Source organism: Dendrobates tinctorius, unplaced genomic scaffold (genome assembly GCF_039654945.1).
Source record: "Dendrobates tinctorius isolate UK_male_01 unplaced genomic scaffold, ASM3965494v1 ptg000211l, whole genome shotgun sequence".
NCBI lineage: Eukaryota > Metazoa > Chordata > Amphibia > Anura > Dendrobatidae > Dendrobates > Dendrobates tinctorius.
The window spans coordinates 26,279,470-26,299,702 of record NW_027361878.1 but is presented as its reverse complement, the minus strand read 5'-3'; the positions used below and the strand labels follow the sequence as shown (position 1 = coordinate 26,299,702).

Here is a 20,233-nt window from a genome sequence, read left to right as displayed (position 1 = left end):
TTTTGCTCGGAGATTTAGTTTCTACCGATGTAGCTGCATGATTTGTGGCTGCTGGACAGGCTGAATACATGTGAGGAATGCCTGTTAGTGAATTTCCACATGTATTCAGGCTGTCCAGCTGCCATAAATCATGCAGCTGAGGTGACAGAAACTAAATCTCCGAGCACACCAAGATCACCTGAGCATGCTCGGGGAAAACCCGAGCAACAAGTGTGCTCACTCATCACTAATAATGAACACTTTGGAAATGTTCCCAGTGTGTTCTGTCTCCATGTGATGTACGAGGGTTATCTTGTCTTCTTTCTTGGCCAGCCATTCGGTAGAAACCGAAGCTACCCGATGTAGTTGTTGCTTTAGACTTTTAAGACTTATATCCAGGTTATTAAATGCGTGGAGCATGAAGAAACCAAGAATGATCACGAGGAACCCGCAGACTGAACCTTCGCCTTCCAATGAAGACATAGACACCCATTCTTTAATGAGGATCAGGGACGTAGTCATAAACACGGTGGTGAATAAGGCGTAGTTAGATGGGAAAGACCAAGGAGGTGTTGAACACGTCCAGGGATTTGTTGAGGTAGTTCACTTGTGTGACCACAGAGATGATCAAGATGGAGATGAGGACCCATGGAAGAGGATGTTGGACAACTGGTGGATCGGTGAGAAGACCATTCACAGCGATGCCCAGGCCCTTCACAGATGAAACTGAGAAGGTGCCCAAGAGAGAGCATATTGCCAAGTAAACAAGGATGTTTTGGTGTTCATAACGGGGCGAGAGAATGAAAATCAGGACCAGGGAGAAGATGAACAGCACTCTGATGTAGACAATGAAGCCTGTTGGTTAAAAAAAAGAAACAAAAGTGGCCATTGTGTAGACAAACCTCTACCCCAAAGAAAAATGTTGTACTTTGTGCAATCGAGTCGCATAAAATCAGAATTTTGGAGTGACATGGGAAAAAAATAATGAACTGCACCCCATACTTTTGGAATTGTCACACTGACTTCTATGCCTTATGCTAGACTCCTCACACAGTTTTGTAAAGATGACTTTTCAGCAGTCTCATTATCATTAGACAGGACACACTTCTGTATAGAGTACAGAGCAGGATTCACCATTCACGATAGTTCACAGTTCACCTCCTATAAAGTGGCCTGTGACCTGATTTGTATAGGAGCCTTCTGAACTTCCAAAGACAGGGTCTGAGTCAGTTTATTGCTGCCAATATCCATGTGCCCAACAGGAAGTAGACATCTAAGATGAGGCCTAGTGATCAGTGCAAAAATAAAAAAATTCACAAGTTTTCCTTTCCCTGGGTCTGCCATCCTCCTCCTGATTATACTTCACATCTACTATATAATCGACTAATTCTGTCTGTCTGTAACGGAAATCCCGCATCGCTGATTGTGCCCGGCTGGCAGCGACCAATAAGCGACAGGCGCAGTCCCGCTGCGAATTGGCACGGAATACGAACAACGTGCGCCACTGCTACCTTTGGGAAATCTGCGGCGCTAGCCGCTGATCTCCCGACGGTTGCCGTGGGTTATCTGCCGGCGATGCCATCTCCTGGCTGCGGAAGTATCCCAACTGGCGCTAGCGATCTCGCTCACACTCGCCCCAGCGTCCGTTTCAGTCCGGAGGGTGTCACGGTCTGGTCGGCACCTCCCATCTTCTAACGACGTCCTCTTCTTTCCTTCCTGTTGTGGCTCTGGCACAGGCGCACTGCTCTGTTGAGGGCAGAGTAGAGTACTGCAGTGCGCAGGTGTTATGAACGAGTCACCGTAGGAGGCAGACCCAAAAATAGAAGCTACGTCCAGAAAACCGGAGAAGTTGGCAACTATCAGATTGCAGACCCCTGAACCTATCAACACAACTAGCAGTAGCCGTGGGGGGTTCCTACGGTGCCCTAGACCCCTCGATCACAGCCGGAGAACTAAATAGCCTAAAGACAGAAAAGTAAATCTAAACTGCCCCAGAGCAGACCCCAAAGTAAAAGGCAGCCCCCAACATATAATGACGGTGAAGCAAGATGAAAAAACACTCACACAGATAGAAAGATAGGCTGAGCAAACAATGGGGCCCAAGCTAGCTATACAGGACAGGAAAGGACGGTTGCTGTCTGCAATCTGCAAAAACCCTATGAAAAACATAAGCCAACAAGCTGATATGGAAAAAGGCCCTGAAGCAGCTAGGCTTCAAAAACTAAATCAGCACTCAGGTATTTTCTGAAGACGGAGCTAAAGGAATTTAGCTCACCCCAGCAGGGAATGGCAGAAATCCAGCAAAACAAAGAAAAAGCACAAATGCAAACGGCAGAGCAGAAAACTTAGCTTTAGCAGAGCAGGAATTCAGACTGGACTCCAAGGATCCCACAGAGAAATCACCCGCAGGGCAGAAGGGCGTGGGCGGCCTTATATCCAGTCAGTAACTCCACTCAGCCAGTCATCATCATTAGTCTCAGATGTTTGATAATCAGGCTCACTACCTTTCTTAACCAGCAGAGGGAGTTCATCGGGCCTGAGTGGTGAAGGGGAAAATGAACTCACAACACGCAGGTGCCGGGAAAGGTCAGAGAGGTCCGGCGCCTGCGCACAGCAGTATTCTGCTCTGCCCTCAACAGAGCAGTGCGCCTGTGCCGGAGCCACAACAGGAACAAAAGAAGAGGATGGCATCGTTTGAAGATGGCAGGGGCCTGACCGGACAGCAACACCCATCGGACCGGACCGGACGCCGGGGTGAGTATAATCTAACTTTTTTTCTTATCTTTCAGGTAACATCGGGGGCTTATCTACAGCATTACAGAATGCTGTAGATAAGCCCCTGATGGCGGTGCCGGCAGGACATATTCGAAAAAAAGGGTGACAGATTCCCTTTAAATCGTCATAAATAAACTACATACATATTCTAGAATACCCGATGCGTTAGAATCAGGCCACCATCTAGTCAGGTATAAGGAGAGTGGGAGGGAAGTAATTTGGAAGAGAAGTTTTCCCAAACATCTGAGAGAAGTAACCACAGATGTTCTGCCTCTACATGTAATTCCAGGCAGTCTGGATGATGTTGAGATTAGGGCTCTGTGGTTCTCATATAATCACTTCTAGGACTCGGGCTCTTTGTGACATTTCAGTATGTTTGGGGTGTTCCCGTTGAAGAATAAATTTGGAGATGATCAGATGCCTCCTGATGGTATTACATTATGGATAAGTATCTGGATGCATTACTCTGCCATGAGGACACCATTGGTCCTGACCAAATTCTCAATTCCTTTGCCGAAATGCATCCCAAACTTGTAGAAACCTCCACAATGCTTCACTGTTCCTGCAGTCACTGTGTACCGCTCTCCAGCCCTTTAGTAAACAAACTGTCTTCTGTTACAGCTAAATATTTCACATTTTGACTCCTCACTCCAGATCACCTGCTGCCAGTTTTCTGCATCCTAGTTCCTATGTTTACGTGGACAGTAGAGTCACGTGCCTCATTTCCATGTTACAGATGTTTTTTGGCCATGATGCTTCCAACTCAAGGCCATACTTCTCTCAACAGTAGATGGGCTTAGCTGGGTCCCATGCTAAACTGATGGCACTGCTGGACACCTCCCGAAGGGAAGTAATCATCATGTGTCTTTCATCTGCTGCACTAAGTTTCCTTGGCTGCTGACTGCAACTACGGTCCTCAAGATTGCCATTTCTTGGTGTAATTAATGCTAAGGAATACAGGCAGACGCTGATCCATCATATAATACCATCAGGGAGACGTCTGACTTCAAATTTATTCTAAAGCAGGACATCGACCCCAAAGGCATTAAGAACATTCTTCAAAGTAGAGAAGAACAAGGAGTCCTCGAAATCATGACAATGACCTCCACATCGACCCCATCCCAACATCATCCATCTGTCTAGGATTACATGAAGAGACAAGGATTTACAAAAGTGACATCCACAAAAGATCTGAGGTTAGTTCTCCAAGATGTTTAGAACAACCTCCCCGCCAAGTTCCTTAAAAAATGGCGTACAAGTACCTCGCGTTGTTGTCACACACTATATTGATTTGATTTTGATTTCTACAGAAAAATAGACAGTATATTTTTCAAACTTTAATAAACCATACTATATTTCTAAAAAAGGTTTCCCTGACTTCTTTGAGATGTGTGAAGGCCCAATTTGGTTTCTGCAGGATATACAGACATGCTCTTGTGCTCCATTACACAAGTTTCCTGTTGAACGCCCCCCATACCTGGGTCTTAAAGCGTTGAAGTCATCTCTTCTAATGTGGTCACTTCTTGTTCTTCTGGGGAGTGTATTACCAGAACAGTGCTTCCCAAAACACTGAGAGCACACAACAACTTCCATAAAAGGTTCCGCCTCTCACCCAACAGATAGGAGGACATCACAGTGCTACAAAAGGAAAAATAGATTAGATTTTTTCCTATTACTGTATTTTTCACTTTATAAGACTCTCCGGATTATAAGACGCACCACAAATTTTGAGGCGAAAAATAAAAAAATATTTTTTAATAAAATGGTGCTGCCTCTTATAATCCTTGCATCTTATTGCTTATCGGGGTTGGTGGCTGCAGTGTAGCGGGGTCCCAGGCTCATTGCTGGAGGAGGAGGCAGGCGTGGAGTGATGCTGAAGGCCGCATTCAAGGATGAGGGGGGGCTCCGATGTGTGCCGTTGCTGCGGGGGTCTTGTGCTGCTGCTGGGTTTCTCTGGGTGTCTGAAATCTCATCTCGAGAGAGCTGGGTCCCGAGATCCCATCTGCGCAAGTGCCGGCGGCCATTTTTTACCGGCACCACTGCACACACAGGGGAACCGTGAAAATGCCGGGGCTCTGGCCTGTCGCACAATGTCGGTAGGGCCCCGGGCAGCACAGGGCACACATGCAGCACCGCTGGGCACCAGAGACACCCGCAGCACCGGCCAGCAACCGCCGGACTCCCCCTGATCACGGCCTATGGTAAGGCATGTACGCTTTGTAAGATGCACCCCCATTTTCCCCAAAAAATATGGTACTTTTTATTGCTATCATGCTTATTTATCACTCCACATTCAAATTGACGATCTGGTTTTTTTATATTTAGTCATGGATTAAATTACATTTACCTTATCAGGACACTGAGAACACCAAGTGGTGTGACAATGGTGGCTGGAGCAAAAGCATACGCAGCAAAGTTGGCAGCTTCTACACCTCCCACTGTAATAACAAATCAAGGCATATGATCATACTATTACATATTGGATACTCATCCACCTGCAGTACCACCGATACCCACCAGGTGTAAGCAGATCAAAACAGAGTGGGTATAGAACATGACTTAAAAATGGGGTGTTACAATGTCAATCAATTAAATACTATGAATACCGTTTACATGGCAGGAAAAAAAAATATGCAAAGAGGTCTATGGATGTATCCAGGGTGATATAGCAACACAGCTTCTAACCTGCATTGGTTTATTCTTGATGCTTTCCTCTGGCTATTTTTTTTTGCCATCCTTGAGACACCACATTGTTATGAATAGGTCACCGAGGAGGATGGCAGGAATAGGCTAGGCCACCAGGAAACCAGAAAGGTTGGTAACTTAGAGGATTGCAGACCCCTAATCCTAACAACACAACTAGCAGTAGCCGTGGGGCGTACCTACAATGCCCTAGATGCCTCGGCACAGCCGGAGAATTAACTAAGCTTAATGCAAGAAAAGTGAAATCTAAACTGCCCTGGAGTAGAACCCCAAAGAAATAGCCCCCAAACATATATTGCTGGTGAGACAAGATGAGGCACAAACACAGGCAGAAAGTAGACTGAGCAAATGATGGGGCCCAAACTGTCTAGATAGGATAGGAAAGGAAAGACACTGTCTGCAATCACGCAAAAACCCTAAAAAAATCCAACACTTCTGTTGTACAAAAAACACTGAGGTCTCACAACCTCTCCTTTACTATATCAGCATTCTAGTGTGAACTGGCAGCAAAGCAAAAGAGACTAATATAACAGGGGACTGAACAAACTGACACAAGCTGTAACATATGGGGCGGATTAGCAAATGAACAACTTAACTGAAAAATGCAGGATCAGGCAGAAGACAGCAAACCTCAAAATGCACAGGAAGAACGAACCAATCACTAGCAGCAACTGAGGAAAGCCTGCTCAATTATATCCTCCCAGTCAGTAACCCCTGATTTCCAATCATCGTCATCAGGTGGCAGACTTCTGTCAACCTGGCCAGCTCCACTACCCGTAGTAGCCACCAGAGGGAGCCCCAACTCAGAAGTCAGATCAAGAGAATTCACACCACATGCTTTATTCCCTTGCCACACTAGAAATCCACGTACAACCTCCTCCCTGCTGCTATTTTTAACACAGAGAGAAGGGAGCACAGAGAGCTATCAGAACCCGGAGCGCTGGCGGATTTGTAACTTTTTTGCAGAGAATTTAGCTACCTAATAGACTTAGGCCACAAGCACACATTGAGTATTTGGTGAGTTTTTTACCCCAGTATTTGTAAGCCAAAACCAGGAGTGGGTGAAAAATGCAGAAGTGGTGCAAATACTTCTATTATGCTTTTCCTCTGACTGTTCCACTTCTGGTTTTGGCTTGCAAATACTGGGGTAAAAAACTCACCAAATACTCAGTGTGTGCACATGGCCTTAAAGACTTTATAGAAGCAAAAGGACAAATCATTTAGTGAAGGCGATTTAGAAAAGGGCGTAACTTTTGCAGTTGGGATGTAAAAAAGTGTGTTTTCCCCTTTAACCTTACTTGTAAGACGTCCAGACCACCACAACCAGTCTTTCAGGTATCCGTGTCCACCAGCACCTAGACAAAATAATCAATTTGACAGATGACACCCACCCATAGTCGTGACTGGAGTAGTGGTGACACTTGTGAGCTACCTCTCCATTTTCACAAGGGACCCCCACAGATTTCGAGAACTAGTGATCAGTCCCCCACTAACTCTATCCTGTGGATGGTCACATTTCCCTCTCGTCTATCCAACCCAAGTCCACATAGACTGGAGCTCCCCATTTTCCACACTTGCACACGTCTGTCCTTGCTCTGACAGATGAAGAAGACCTTTCTTTTTCAGGATGACACTGCTCCCTATGAGGATGCTGGAGAAGACCGCCAGTGCCACTCCAATGAGAAAGTCATGGTTGGACTGCACTGAAGAGTACCAACTTGCATTCAGGGTCAGGTTCTGATAATCGGAGACTGACAAGTCAACTTCCCCTAAAATCTGACAGGTGACCCGGCATGAAGGGCAGGTTAGGATGACCAGTGTCCCTTTAGAGAGAGAGCATTAATGAAGCAGAAGGTCACAAAACATGAATCAGGTCATCATCCCCTTCTCTGGGATATCCTTCCCAGTGATCAGATGTCAAGCTGAGTGTAGTGTTCCCTAAAAGAATGAAAAAGTCCAGAAAAATATGTACCCCATAATTGCCTCTCTATTGTGTAGATCTTCATTTCCAAAACAGATTTTATTTATGTTGGGCGAATGAAACTAGAAATATTAATATTATTTTTATATGCTGTAAACGCCACTGTTCTCCTGAATCGGGCAATGTTTTTCTTTTGTTCCTTCTCCTCTCCATTCCGGAGATACGGCTCCCTATTCCCTGTATAAAAATCTAGGGTTTTTTAGCCAACCAGGAGTGCTCCTCAAGAACACACACAGAAGTGTTGGAGGACCACTCCCACTTGTCTAACAAGACTAGATTTTTATACAGAAAAGAAATGTCCGTATCTCAGGAACAGAGAGGCGTAGGAACGAAAGTAAAACAATACCGGATTCAGGAGAACAGCAGCATTTACATCAGGATAAAAACAAATACATTTATGGCAAGTGACAGATCCTAGTAAATAAATCAGCTATTCCCGCAGCTTTGCATGTTCATACCGATTGACTATTCGTGCAGGTAAATGGAGTTTTTTAGGATCAGTGACCTTGGGATTAGCAAAGATGAAGAACAATAGATCCATAAAGCAGAGCAAATAACGACCATTTCCACTTAGACATTGTAGGGGGTATAATCCCCTATTGAGGTGCAGATTTGTAACAGGCAATGAATCCTGGTATGCAACACAAAGGAACGTGTCTGATCCCGACCCATGTATACAGTCATGGCCAAAAGTTTAGAGAATGACACAAATATTATATTTTCACATGATCTGCTGCCCTCTGGTTTTTATGTGTTTGTCAGATGTTTTTATCACATAAGGTACTGTCACACTTAGTGATGTACCAGCGATCCGGACCAGCGATATGACGCGGTCAGGATCGCTGGTACATCGCTAAGTGGTCGCTAGTGAGCTGCCACACAGGCAGATCTCACTAGCGACATCGCTGGGGACGGGGGTCGCTACTTACATGTCACACCAGGCAATCCTGCGTCCTCCCGCCCGGCTCCATGCGTCGCTCGTCTCTCCACAGGAAGCGCCGCAGGAAGCTGACGACGAGAAACAGTCCTGGACGTTCTCGCGCGATCAACGATAACCAGCGGGGGAGCGGTCGGAGGTAAGTATCAGACACAGCGATATCGCTAGCAATATCGCTATAACGTCACAAGTCAATATCGCTTAGTGTGACATGCCCTATACAGAAATATAATTGCAATCATATTATGAGTAACAAAAGGTTATATTGACAGTTAGAATGAGTTAATGCAGCAAGTCAATATTTGCAGTGTTGACCCTTCTTCTTCAGGACCTCAGCAATTCTCCCTGGCATGCTCTCAATCAACTTCTGGATCAAATCCTGACTGATAGCAATCCATTCTTGCAAAATCAATGCTTTTATTTTGTCTGAATTTGAAGGTTTTTGTTTGTCCACCCGTCTCTTGATGATTGACCACAAGTTCTCAATGGGATTAAGATCTGGGGAGTTTCCAGGCCATGGTTCCAAAATCTCTATGTTTTGTTCCCTGAGCCATTTAGTTATCACCTTTGCTTTATGGCAAGGTGCTCCATCATGTTGAAAAAGGCATTGTTGATCGCCAAACTGCTCTTGGACGGTTGGGAGAAGTTGCTCTTGGAGGACATTCTGCTACCATTCTTTATTTATGGCTGTGTTTTTAGGCAATACTGAGAGAGAGCCCATTCCCTTGGCTGAGAAGCAACCCCACACATGAATGGTTTCAGGATGCTTGACAGTTGGCATGAGACAAGACTGGTGGTAGCGCTCACCTGGTCTTCTCCGAATAAGCCGTTTTCCAGATGTCCCAAACAATCGAAAAGGGGATTCATCAGAGAAAATGACAACCCCAGTCCTCAGCAGTCCACTCCCTGTACCTCTTGCAGAATATCAGTCTGTCCATGATGTTTTTTCTGGAGAGAAGTGGCTTCTTTGCTGCCCTCCTTGAGACCAGGCCTTGCTCCAAGAGTCTCCACCTCACAGTGCGTGCAGATGCACTCACACCTGCCTGCTGCCATTCCTGAGCAAGCTCTGCACTGCTGGTAGCCCGATCCTGCAGCTGAAACACTTTTAAGAGACGGTCCTGGCGCTTGCTTGGGCGCCCTGGAGCCTTTTTGGCAACAAGGGAACCTCTCTCCTTGAAGTTCTTGATGATGCAATAGATTGTTGACTGAGGTGCAATCTTTCTAGCTGCGATACTCTTCCCTGTTAGGCCAGTTTTGTGCAGTGCAATGATGACTGCACGTGTTTCTTTAGAGATAACCATGGTTAACAGAAACAATGATGCCAAGCACCAGCCTCCTTTTAAAGTGTCCAGTGGTGTCATTCTTACTTAATCATGACAGATTGATCTCCAGCCCTGTCCTCATCAACACCCACACCTGTGTTAATGGAGCAATCACTGAAACGATGTTAGCTGGTCCTTTTAAGGCAGGGCTGCAATGATGTTGAAATGTGTTTTGGGGATAAAGTTAATTTTCTAGGCAAATATTGACTTTGCAAGTAATAGCTGTTAAGCTGATCACGCTTTATAACATTCTGGAGTATATGCAAATTGCCATTAGAAAAATGAAGCAGTAGACTTTGTAAAAATTAATATTAGTGTCATTCTCTAAACTTTTGGCCAAGACTGTATGGTGCACACAAATGTTTGATCACATGGAGGTATTTATGTTGATTTTTCTGGTCAAAAAAAAAATTTGCTGCCTTTAATTCATTGGTCAGATTTGTTTTCTTCATTATTACCAATATTTTTTTTCTAGGCAGAAATATTACAAGGTTTGACATATTGTTGTTTACCCCCCCCCCCCCCCCGTGTCCTAGCCCCTTCCTCAAGCATGGAAAGAGAAAAAATTAAATCAACTGAGAATGTTTAAGTAATTTTGATATAGTTAAAAACCCAATGTCAATTTTTCTCCTGATCCTCAAGCCATAAAAGTAATAAATAAATAAAATCTATGACCCTAGGTAACAATTTTTATATAGGTGTAACAGAGGGAAAAAATACAAAAAATTAGTTTTTAATGTATTACGGTAATTTTTTGTGTTTTGACAAAGTTGTATATTTTTTCCTGGCACACCCAAACAAAAAGTCTTAGAAAATAATTCCTAAAATACCCTATGGACCTTCAGAAGAAGAGCTTGTCTATCCCTAAGGTATTTCTGGGGGGGACCAGAAAAAAAAAGTAACTAAGAGTGCAGAAGGTGAGCAAAACAAGACCAGAATCTGTTTAGTCGCCTGCAGGTTGTATCTCAGAGGCATCAAGGCCAGCTCAGGTTACCAGAGGCCACCACTGTAGGAAAAGAGATTAAGACTTCCACCAATGGAAGCCACCAAACAAGTTCTACTTTTTATGAAGACTTTTTTTGAGGAAGATGAAAGATTTCCAATCAAAGTGGACCGAAAATGGTCATTATTAACAATGGTCATATCCCCCACCCCAAGTGTCATACATGTACAATAAGAACTGTCAGAATTGCACAAGATGGCACACCGCCCTAGATTGATAAGACATGTCCAAGACTCACACACACACACGTTTAAGAACCAAATGAAAGCAAAATTACTCCAAAATTCCCATCTCTTGCACAAAATTTTTTTTTTGCAAACAATCGCAACAGATAAAACACTACCTCCCTCAAATGAAAAAGAAAAAGTGGGATATAGATAGGTATATAAACAAAAAATTACTTGCAAAGCAATAATGTTGAAAAAGCAAAAAAAATTAAACAATAAAATCTAAAAAATATAAAATATAAAAATGAGTTAAAAATATACCAAACCCATTGATATCCCCCAAAGTGTCTTAAATGTCTAACAAATTTCACTATATACACTACCATTCAGAGGTTTGGGGTCACCCAGACAATTTTGTGCTTTCCATGAAAACTCATACTTTTATTAATCAAATGAGTTGCCAAAATGAAATTAAAATCTAGTCAAGACATTGACAAGGTTTGAAAAAAAGATTTTTATTTGAAATAATAATTTTCTCTTTCAAACTTTGCTTTTGTCAAAGAATGCTCCCTTTGCAGCAATTCCAGCATTGCAGACCTTTGGCATTCTAGCAGTTAATTTGCTGAGCAAATCTGGAGAAATTTCATCCCATGCTTCCAGAAGCCCCTCTCACAAGTTGGTTTGGCTTGATGGGCACTTTTTGCGTACCATACGGTCAAGCTACTCCAACAACAGCTCAATGGGGTTGATGTGAACACTTTTGACCTCACTTCTGAGTTTGGGCTCCCTCTGGTGGTTGCTGCGAGTAATGGAGCTGGTCGGGTTGACAGAAGTCAATTACCTAAAGAGGATGATTGGAGGTCAGGTGTTATAGACTGGGAAGATTTAAGTCAGCAAGCTTCCCTCAGTTGTTACTGGTGATTTGGTTTTCTTCCTGTGCATTTTGAAGTCTGCTTGCCCCCTGCTTGGTCCTGCATCGTTCAGATAAGTTATTTGTTTGCTGGAATCTTTTTGCATTTGATCCAGTTTTTGCCTTTCTCTGCTTTCTGCTTTGCTGTGTGGGTTCAGCATTGTTCCCTGCTGGGACCAGTGCTGGACTCCGTTCCATATGCCATAGCTTATGTCAGTCTGTTCAGTATTACTAGTCCCCTGTTATATCAGTATCTTTTGCTTTGCTTCCTGTTCACACCAGAATGCTGATCTACTAGGGGAGAGGTCGTGTGGCCTCAGTACTTTTCCATATCAGACGTGTTGGATTTTTCTTAGGGTTTCTTGCGTGATTACAGACAGTATCTTTCCTGTCCTGTTCTATCTACACAGTTTGGGCCCCATCATTTGCTTACTCTATTTTCTGCCTGTGTTTGTGCCTCAACTTGTCTCACCGGCAATATATGTTTGGGGGCTATCTATTCCTTTGGGGTTCTACTCCAGGGCAGTTTAGCTTACCCCTTTCTTGCTTCAGGCTTAGTTAACTCTTTGGCTGTGCCAAGGCGTCTAGGGCATCGTAGGTACGTTCCATGGCTAATTCTAGTTGTGTTGTTAGTTTTAGGGGTCTGCAATCTGCTTAGTTACCAACCTTTCTGGTTTTCCTGTTGCCTAGCTTATTCCCCGGCTATCCTCCTCGGTGACCTATTCATAACAGGTTGAAATCTGGTGACTGCGCTGGTCACTCCATTACAGATAGAATACCAGCTGCCTGCGTCTTCCCTAAATAGTTCTTGCATAATTTGGAGGTGTGCTTTGGGTCATTGTCCTGTTGTAGGATGAAATTGGCTCCAATCAAGCGCTGTCCACATGGTATGATATGGCGTTGCAAAATGGAGTGAAAGCCTTCCTTATTCAAAATCCCTTTTACCTTGTACAAATCTCCCACTTTACCAGCACTAAAGCAACCCCAGACCATCACATTACCTCCACCATGCTTGACAGATGGCGTCAGGCACTCTTCCAGCATCTTTTCAGTTGTTCTGCACCTCACTAATGTTCTTCTGTGTGATCCAAACACCTCAAACTTAGATTCGTCTGTCCATAACACTTTTTTCCAATCTTCCTCTGTCAAGTGTCTGTGTTCTTTTGTCAATATTAATCTTTTCCTTTTATTAGCCAGTCTCAAATATGGCTTTTTCTTTGCCACTTTGCCCTGAAGGCCAGCATCCCGGAGTCGCCTCTTCACTGTAGACGTTGACACTGGCGTTTTGCATGTACTATTAAATGAAGCTGCCACTTGAGAACCTGTGAGGCGTCGATTTCTCAAACTACAGACTCTAATGTAAGTGTCTTGTTGCTCAGTTGTGCAGCGGGGCCACCCTCTTCTCTTTCTACTCTGGTTAGAGCCTGTTTGTGCTCTCCTCTGAAGGGAGTGGTACACACCGTTGTAGGAAATCTTCAGTTTCTTTTGCAATTTCTCGCATGGAATAGCCTTAATTTCTAAGAGCAAGAATAGACTGTCACGTTTCAAATGAAAGTTCTTTTTTTCTGACCATTTTGAGAGTTTAATGGAACCAACAAATGTAATACTCTAGAATCTCAACTAGCTCAAAGGAAGGTCAGGTTTATAGCTTCTCTAATCAGCCAAACTGTTTTCAGCTGTGCTAGCATACTTGCACAAGGGTTTTCAAGGTTATTCTAACCATCCATTAGCCTTCTTACACCGTTCACAAATACAAAGTACCATAAGAACTCTGGAGTGATGGTTGTTGGAAATGGGCCTCTATACAACTAACTTACTAAGAAACAAAACTTTTATTAAGTACTAGCTAAAATGATAATGATACACATAATAATACTCTCTCTTCTGTATAGACCTATACCTATCAGGATCTTGTCAGCGCTGGTGGACTGCCGCGGCTGAGCAGGGTCACTCACCCAGACTACGGGAGGGCCCGGGGTCCAAAACTGCAGGGAAAGTTCCCAGAACAGGACCTGCGACACTAAAGGTAGTAAAGAGTACAAGGACCTAAGATCATGTGACCACAGGGGGCATGGCTTAGCGTCCTGCTGCAGTAGATGACTGTAGGATTCTATTACAGGAATCCTGGAGTAAAGATTAGGGAAACTCAGGTCAGACAAGCAGGGGGGGTCATAAACAGAGGGCGGCGTAGTACCAGAGAGGCAAGCAGAGAATAGTCAGAACAAAAGCAATGAGTCATATACAGAGATAGCAACGCAGTACAAAGGGAACAGGCAGAACTCATAAAAGGGACAGAACTGGATCAAAACCAAACAAGCATAAAGTATCACAGTCACAAAGCACACCAGGGTCACAAACACTCAACTAAGGATCTGAGTATAAGCGACGAGGAATGAGCCCACAATGAGGCTATAAAAAGCCTCCCAGAATCTCAGAGTGAGGCCGTCCAGATTAACCTCTGAACTACCTAATCCCATGAACTAAGCAGATCATGACAATACCTCACTATAGCGAGCTGATAATACTAGCAAAACAGAAAAAATCATATCATTGAAAAATATCCAGCCAGTTGTAATTACCAGCATAAATAACTAGTCGGAGAAAACACCTCCACTCAAGATGGATACTGCAGAGGTGCTAACACTAGAAAAAGCCTCATCAATAGCAAAAAATACAACTATGAAGATATTTCATTACAAACCAGACGTTTGCAGCTAGAATAGTCATTTACCACATTAACAATGTATACTGTAGAGTGTATTTCTGAATCATTTAATGTTAGCTTTATTGGAAAAAAAATTTCTGTCATTGACCCCTCAAAGTGACTTTAAATGTGATGTGTCCCTAAAAGAAAGGTTTTGTAAAAATGAGAAACCGCTGGCCAACTTTTAACCCTTATAACTTCCTAACATAAAAAAATTTGTTTCCAAAATTATGCTGATATAAATTAGACATGTGTGAAATGTTATTTATTAAGTATTTTGTGTGACATATCTCTCTGATTTAAGGGCATAAAAATTAAAAGTTTGAAAATGGCAACATTTTTTAAACTTTCGCCATATTTCCATTTTTTCATAAATTAACACTATTCATATTGAAGAAATTTTACCACTAACATGAAGTAAAATATGTCACGAAAAAAACATTCTCAGAATCAGCGGGATCCGCTAAAGTGTTCCAGAGTTATAACCTCATAAAGTGACAGTGGTCAGAATTATAAAAATTGGCCTGGTCATTAAGCTGCAAATTGGCTCCTTCACTAAGGGGGTTAAAAATGTCAGCTCAGCATGCATAAAAATAAGCCCCAACCCCAGATCACGAAAAATTGAGACACTACGGGTATCGGAAAATGGCGCAATTTGTTTTTTTTTTCTTTTAGCAAACTTAGGAATTTTTTTCATCACTTAGATAAAAAAAGAACCTAGACATGTTTGGTGTCTATGAACTCATAATGGCCTGGAGAATCGTAATGGCAGGTCAATTTTAGCATTTAGGGAACCTAGCAAAAAAGCCAAACAAAAAACATGTGTGAAATTGCTCTTTCTTTTTCAATTTCACCGCACTTGGAATTTTTTTCCCATTTTTGAGTACACGACATACTAAAACCAATGATGTATTTCAAAAGTACAACTCATCCCACAAAAAATAAGCCCTCTCATGGCCATATTGACGGAAAATTAAAAAAGTTATGGCTCTGGGAAGAAGTAGAGCGAAAAAAGAAAACGCAAAATCTAAAAAGCTTCGGTTATTGAGGGGTTAATAATGAGTGTCCTATGATGATCTCCCCTATAGAGCTGTCACATCAGGAGATGTGACCTCTCTACAGGGCCTCCAGTGACACACTGACAGGAGACAATGGCTTCTGCAGTGTTATCCCTGAGGGTTCACTGGAGTTCACACTCTCACTTTACGGCATTGATGAGAATTTTCCCGTGCAGCGGTGCCGCAAGTGACAGTATGAACTCCAGTGACCTCTGACGGCGGAGTGATCCACTGCAGGAGGATTCCTGCCATTGTTGCATCACCGGAGGCCCCTGGAGAGCAGTCATATCTGTCGATGTGACAGCTCTACACGGGAGTTCATCATGGGATATTAAGTGGATTACGTCAGAACAGGGAGTATTATTGGTTTATTTTATTTTTTTTACAGGACACAGTAGCCGGATGATGGGAATACTACTGTCCCATCATCGGCTCGCTGTCACTGTTGCAAGCATAGTTGGGTACACACACAAACACCCGCACACAGAAAAGCACATATTCACCGCACACATACAGTCTCCACCCACACACATAGTCTCCGCCCACACACTCTTCCTCCTCCCAATCTGCAGTGTTTCTCGCACGCAACTCCGCAGCAAAACCCCAGATTTTTTAAGCTGGCGGTTTTGCTGCGAATTTTCCTGACTACATGGTAGTCAATGGCTGCAGAAACGCTGCAGATCCGCAAAAAGAATTCACGTGCTGCGAAAAATAAAATGCTGCAAATCCTCGCTTATTTTTCCACAGCACGTGCGCACCACTTCACAATTTCTCATTGACTAACATTGGTGGTGCACTACACTGTGGATTTGATGCAATTCCACGCGTCCAAAAATGCTGCGGAAATGCATCAAAATCCGCAATGTGAGTATAGAATATAACGAGGAAAGTCACATAATCATTTTATGCAAAATTGTATTGTAACTAGTGTTGAGCATTCCGATACTGCAAATATCGGGTATTGGCTGATATTCGCTGTATCGAAATTCCAATACCGAGTACCGATATTTTATCAATATCGGATACCGGTATCGGAAGTCCCCATAATGCAATGAGCCACTGTTGTGGCTGTGATTGGCTGCTGAAATGATGTCATCATGATGCGCGGTCTTTGCGCATCATGATGTGCGGTCTGTGCGGGCTGTCGGTGGTCTGTACGGTCCTCTTGGGGGCCTGTGCTGGCTGCCAGGGGCCTGTTCCGGCTGCTGGTGGTCTGTATGGGCCTCTCGGGGGCCTGTGTCGGCTGTCGGTGGTCTGTGCCGGCTGCCGGGGGCCTGTGCCGGCTGCGGGTGGTCTGTATGGGCCTCTCGGGGGCCTGTGCCGGCTGTCGGTGGTCTGTGCCAGCTGCCGGGGGCCTGTGCCGGCTGCCGGTGGTCTATACGGGCCTCTCGGGGGCCTGTGCCGGCTGTCGGTGGTCTGTACGGGCCTCTCTGGGGCCTGTGCCGGCTGTCGGTGGTCTGCGCCAGCTGCCGGGGGCCTATGCCGGCTGTCAGTGGTCTGTGCGGGCCTGCCGGGGGTCTTGTGTGGTCAGGCATTGTCCGATGGGACTACAAGTCCCATCGGGCGATGACTGCAACACTGAAAGTGATTGACACATTAGCCAATGATGGGACAGTAGTAGTCCCATCATCCGGCTAATGTGTTGAATGTAAAAAAAAAATATATACATACTATATACATACTACATACATACTACATATATACAACATTCATGCAACATACATATATACTACATACTTCATACATGCTACATATATACTACATTCATACAACATACATATATACTACATACATGCTACATGTATACTACATTCATACAACATACATATATACTACATACATACTACATATATACTACATTCATACAACTTATATATATACTACATACTACATACATGCTACTAGGGTTGAGCGATACCATCCGATATTCAAAACTATCGGATCGGAATGGATCGGCCCGACACACAAAAAAGTATCGGGTTTCGCCGATTCCGATACCGGAAGTCCCATTAAAGTCAATGGGACAGAAATATGGGAATTAAAAAACCCCTTTCGGGAGGGGGGAAGAGTGTGGGCGGTGCGTGGGAGGACACTGTGCGTGTCTGTGTGTGCGGGTGGGGTCTGTGCGGGCTGTCGGTGGTCTGTACGGGCCTCTCGGGGGCCTGTGCCGGCTGCCGGTGGTCTGTACGGGCCTCTCGGGGGCCTGTGCCGGTTGCCGGGGGCCTATGCCGGCTGCCGGTGGTCTGTACGGGCCTCTCGGGGGCCTGTGCCGGTTGCCGGGGGCCTGTGCCGTCTGCCGGTGGTCTGTACGGGCCTCTCGGGGGCCTGTGACAGCTGTCGGTGGTCTGTGCCGGCTGCCGGGGGCCTGTGCCGGCTGCCGGTGGCCTGCACGGGCCTCTCGGGGGTCTGTGCCGACTGTCGGTGGTCTGTGCTGGCTGCCGGGGGCCTGTGCCGGTTGCTGGTGGTCTGTACGGGCCTCTCGGAGGCCTGTGCCGGCTGTCGGTGGTCTGTGCCGGCTGCCGGTGGTCTGTACGGGCCTCTCAGGGGCCTGTGCCGGATGTCGGTGGTCTTTGCCGGCTGCTGGGGGCCTGTGTCGGCTGTCGGTGGTCTGTGCGGGCCTGCCGGGGGTCTTGTGTGTGTGCAGGCATCGTCCGATGGGACTACAAGTCCCATCGGGCGATGACTGCTACACTGACAGTGATTGACACATTAGTCAATGATGGGACAGTAGTAGTCCCATCATCTGGCTAATGTGTTGAATGTAAAAAAAAAACATACTACATACATATTACATTCATACAACATACATACTACATACATGCTACATACAGTATATACTACATTCATACAACATACATATATACTACATACATGCTACATATATACTACATTCATACATACTACATATATACTACATACTTACTACATATTGTGATAAAACACTCCGGGATCGCCTTTGCTGGAGTCAAAGGTCACGTGCGTTCAGCATAAAACTCAGGCGCAGAGCTGGGATTCGGGTATAACTGACTCTGGGTCAGGTTTATTAATGGTGAAAGCAATGCATAAAGAAATAAAACATAAAACAAATCCTGGCCTGTCCGGCACTAACTAAACAAAGTACAACCTAACTACCAACTGGCGGGCTTCTCCCGTCCAGCCAAACCACAGTTACCGTGGGCACTGCTTCCACTCACGTGTGTCTCTCACACAGACAGGCTCTCTGTGTTCCCAGGCTGAGACACTCACACAACCACCTGGCATCCTTTTATATCCACCTCCCATTATTCATTAGCAAGCAGGTGCGATACTGACCAGACTAGGCCACATAGGAAAGGAATCTGGGCGAGATATACCTGCCCTCATCCACTATTCCCACATGATTCTCACATATCCCCCCCCTCTGCTTAGACCACTCCGGTCGAGCAATGACACCCGCCAAACAGTGCACTCGGGACAGGGCATCTGCATTCCCCATCTGTACCCCTGGGCGGTGCTCCACCGTAAAAGTGTAGGCCTGCAGTGCAAGGAACCACCGGGTCACCCGGCTATTCCGTTCCTTGTTCAAGTGCATCCACTTGAGAGGGGCATGGTCAGTGATCAGCCTGAACTTTCGGCCCACCAGGTAATATTTGAGGGCCTCGAGAACCCACTTAATGGCGAGGCACTCTTTTTCTACGACTGCATACCTTTGCTCGTGTTTATTCAGCTTCCTGCTGAGATAGAGGACTGGGTGTTCCACTCCGTCCTTCACTTGTGACAGTACGGCCCCGATACCGGTATCAGAGGCATCCGTTTGTACCACAAACTCGCTGCGGAAGTCCGGAGTCACCAGTACGGGCTGAGAGCAAAGTGCCCGTTTTAGGCTATGGAAGGCTTCTTCAGCCGCTAAACTCCATTTAATCATGATGGAGTCTTTCCCTTTTGTAAGATCCGTCAGGGGGGTAGCGATGGCTGCAAAATTGGGTATGAACCGGCGATAATAGCCGGCGATCCCCAGGAAGGCTTGCACCTGCTTCTTGTTGACAGGTTGTGGCCATTCCTGAACCGCCTGAATCTTATCAACCTGGGGTTTAACAACACCCCTCCCAATTACATACCCCAAATACCGGGCTTCTTGTAGCCCGATGTGACATTTCTTGGGGTTCGCGGTTAGACCTGCCTCCCACAGGTCGTCAATCACAGCTTGTACTTTCTGGAGATGAGTCTCCCAGTCCAAGCTGTAAATGACAATGTCGTCCAAATAGGCCGAAGCGTACTGCCTATGTGGCCTCAGGACTCGATCCATCAGTCTCTGGAAGGTCGCCGGTGCTCCGTGCAGTCCAAACGGCATATACACATACTGAAATAGACCCTCTGGGGTTGCAAATGCCGTCTTTTCTCTGGCAGCCTCCGCCAGAGGGATCTGCCAATACCCCTTTGTTAGGTCTAGGGTCGTAATATACCGGGCTTTTCCTAACCGATCTATTAACTCGTCGACCCGGGTCATAGGGTAGGCATCAAATTTTGAGACCGCATTCAGTTTCCTGAAGTCATTGCAGAACCGGATGGTGCCGTCCGGTTTAGGAATTAGCACAATCGGGCTGGACCAAGCACTGTGTGATTCCTCAATGACACCTAACTCTAACATTGCCTTCACTTCTCGGGAAACGGCTTCACGGCGCGCTTCCGGGATTCGGTAGGGCTTTACGTGAACT

General features: G+C 45.2%; 1 pseudogene; it reads right to left on the bottom strand.

Moving 5' to 3' along the window:
* Positions 1-216: 216 nt before the first annotated feature.
* On the bottom strand, positions 217-7,463 carry LOC141058146 (magnesium transporter NIPA2-like; annotated as a pseudogene).
* Positions 7,464-20,233: the final 12,770 nt, after the last annotated feature.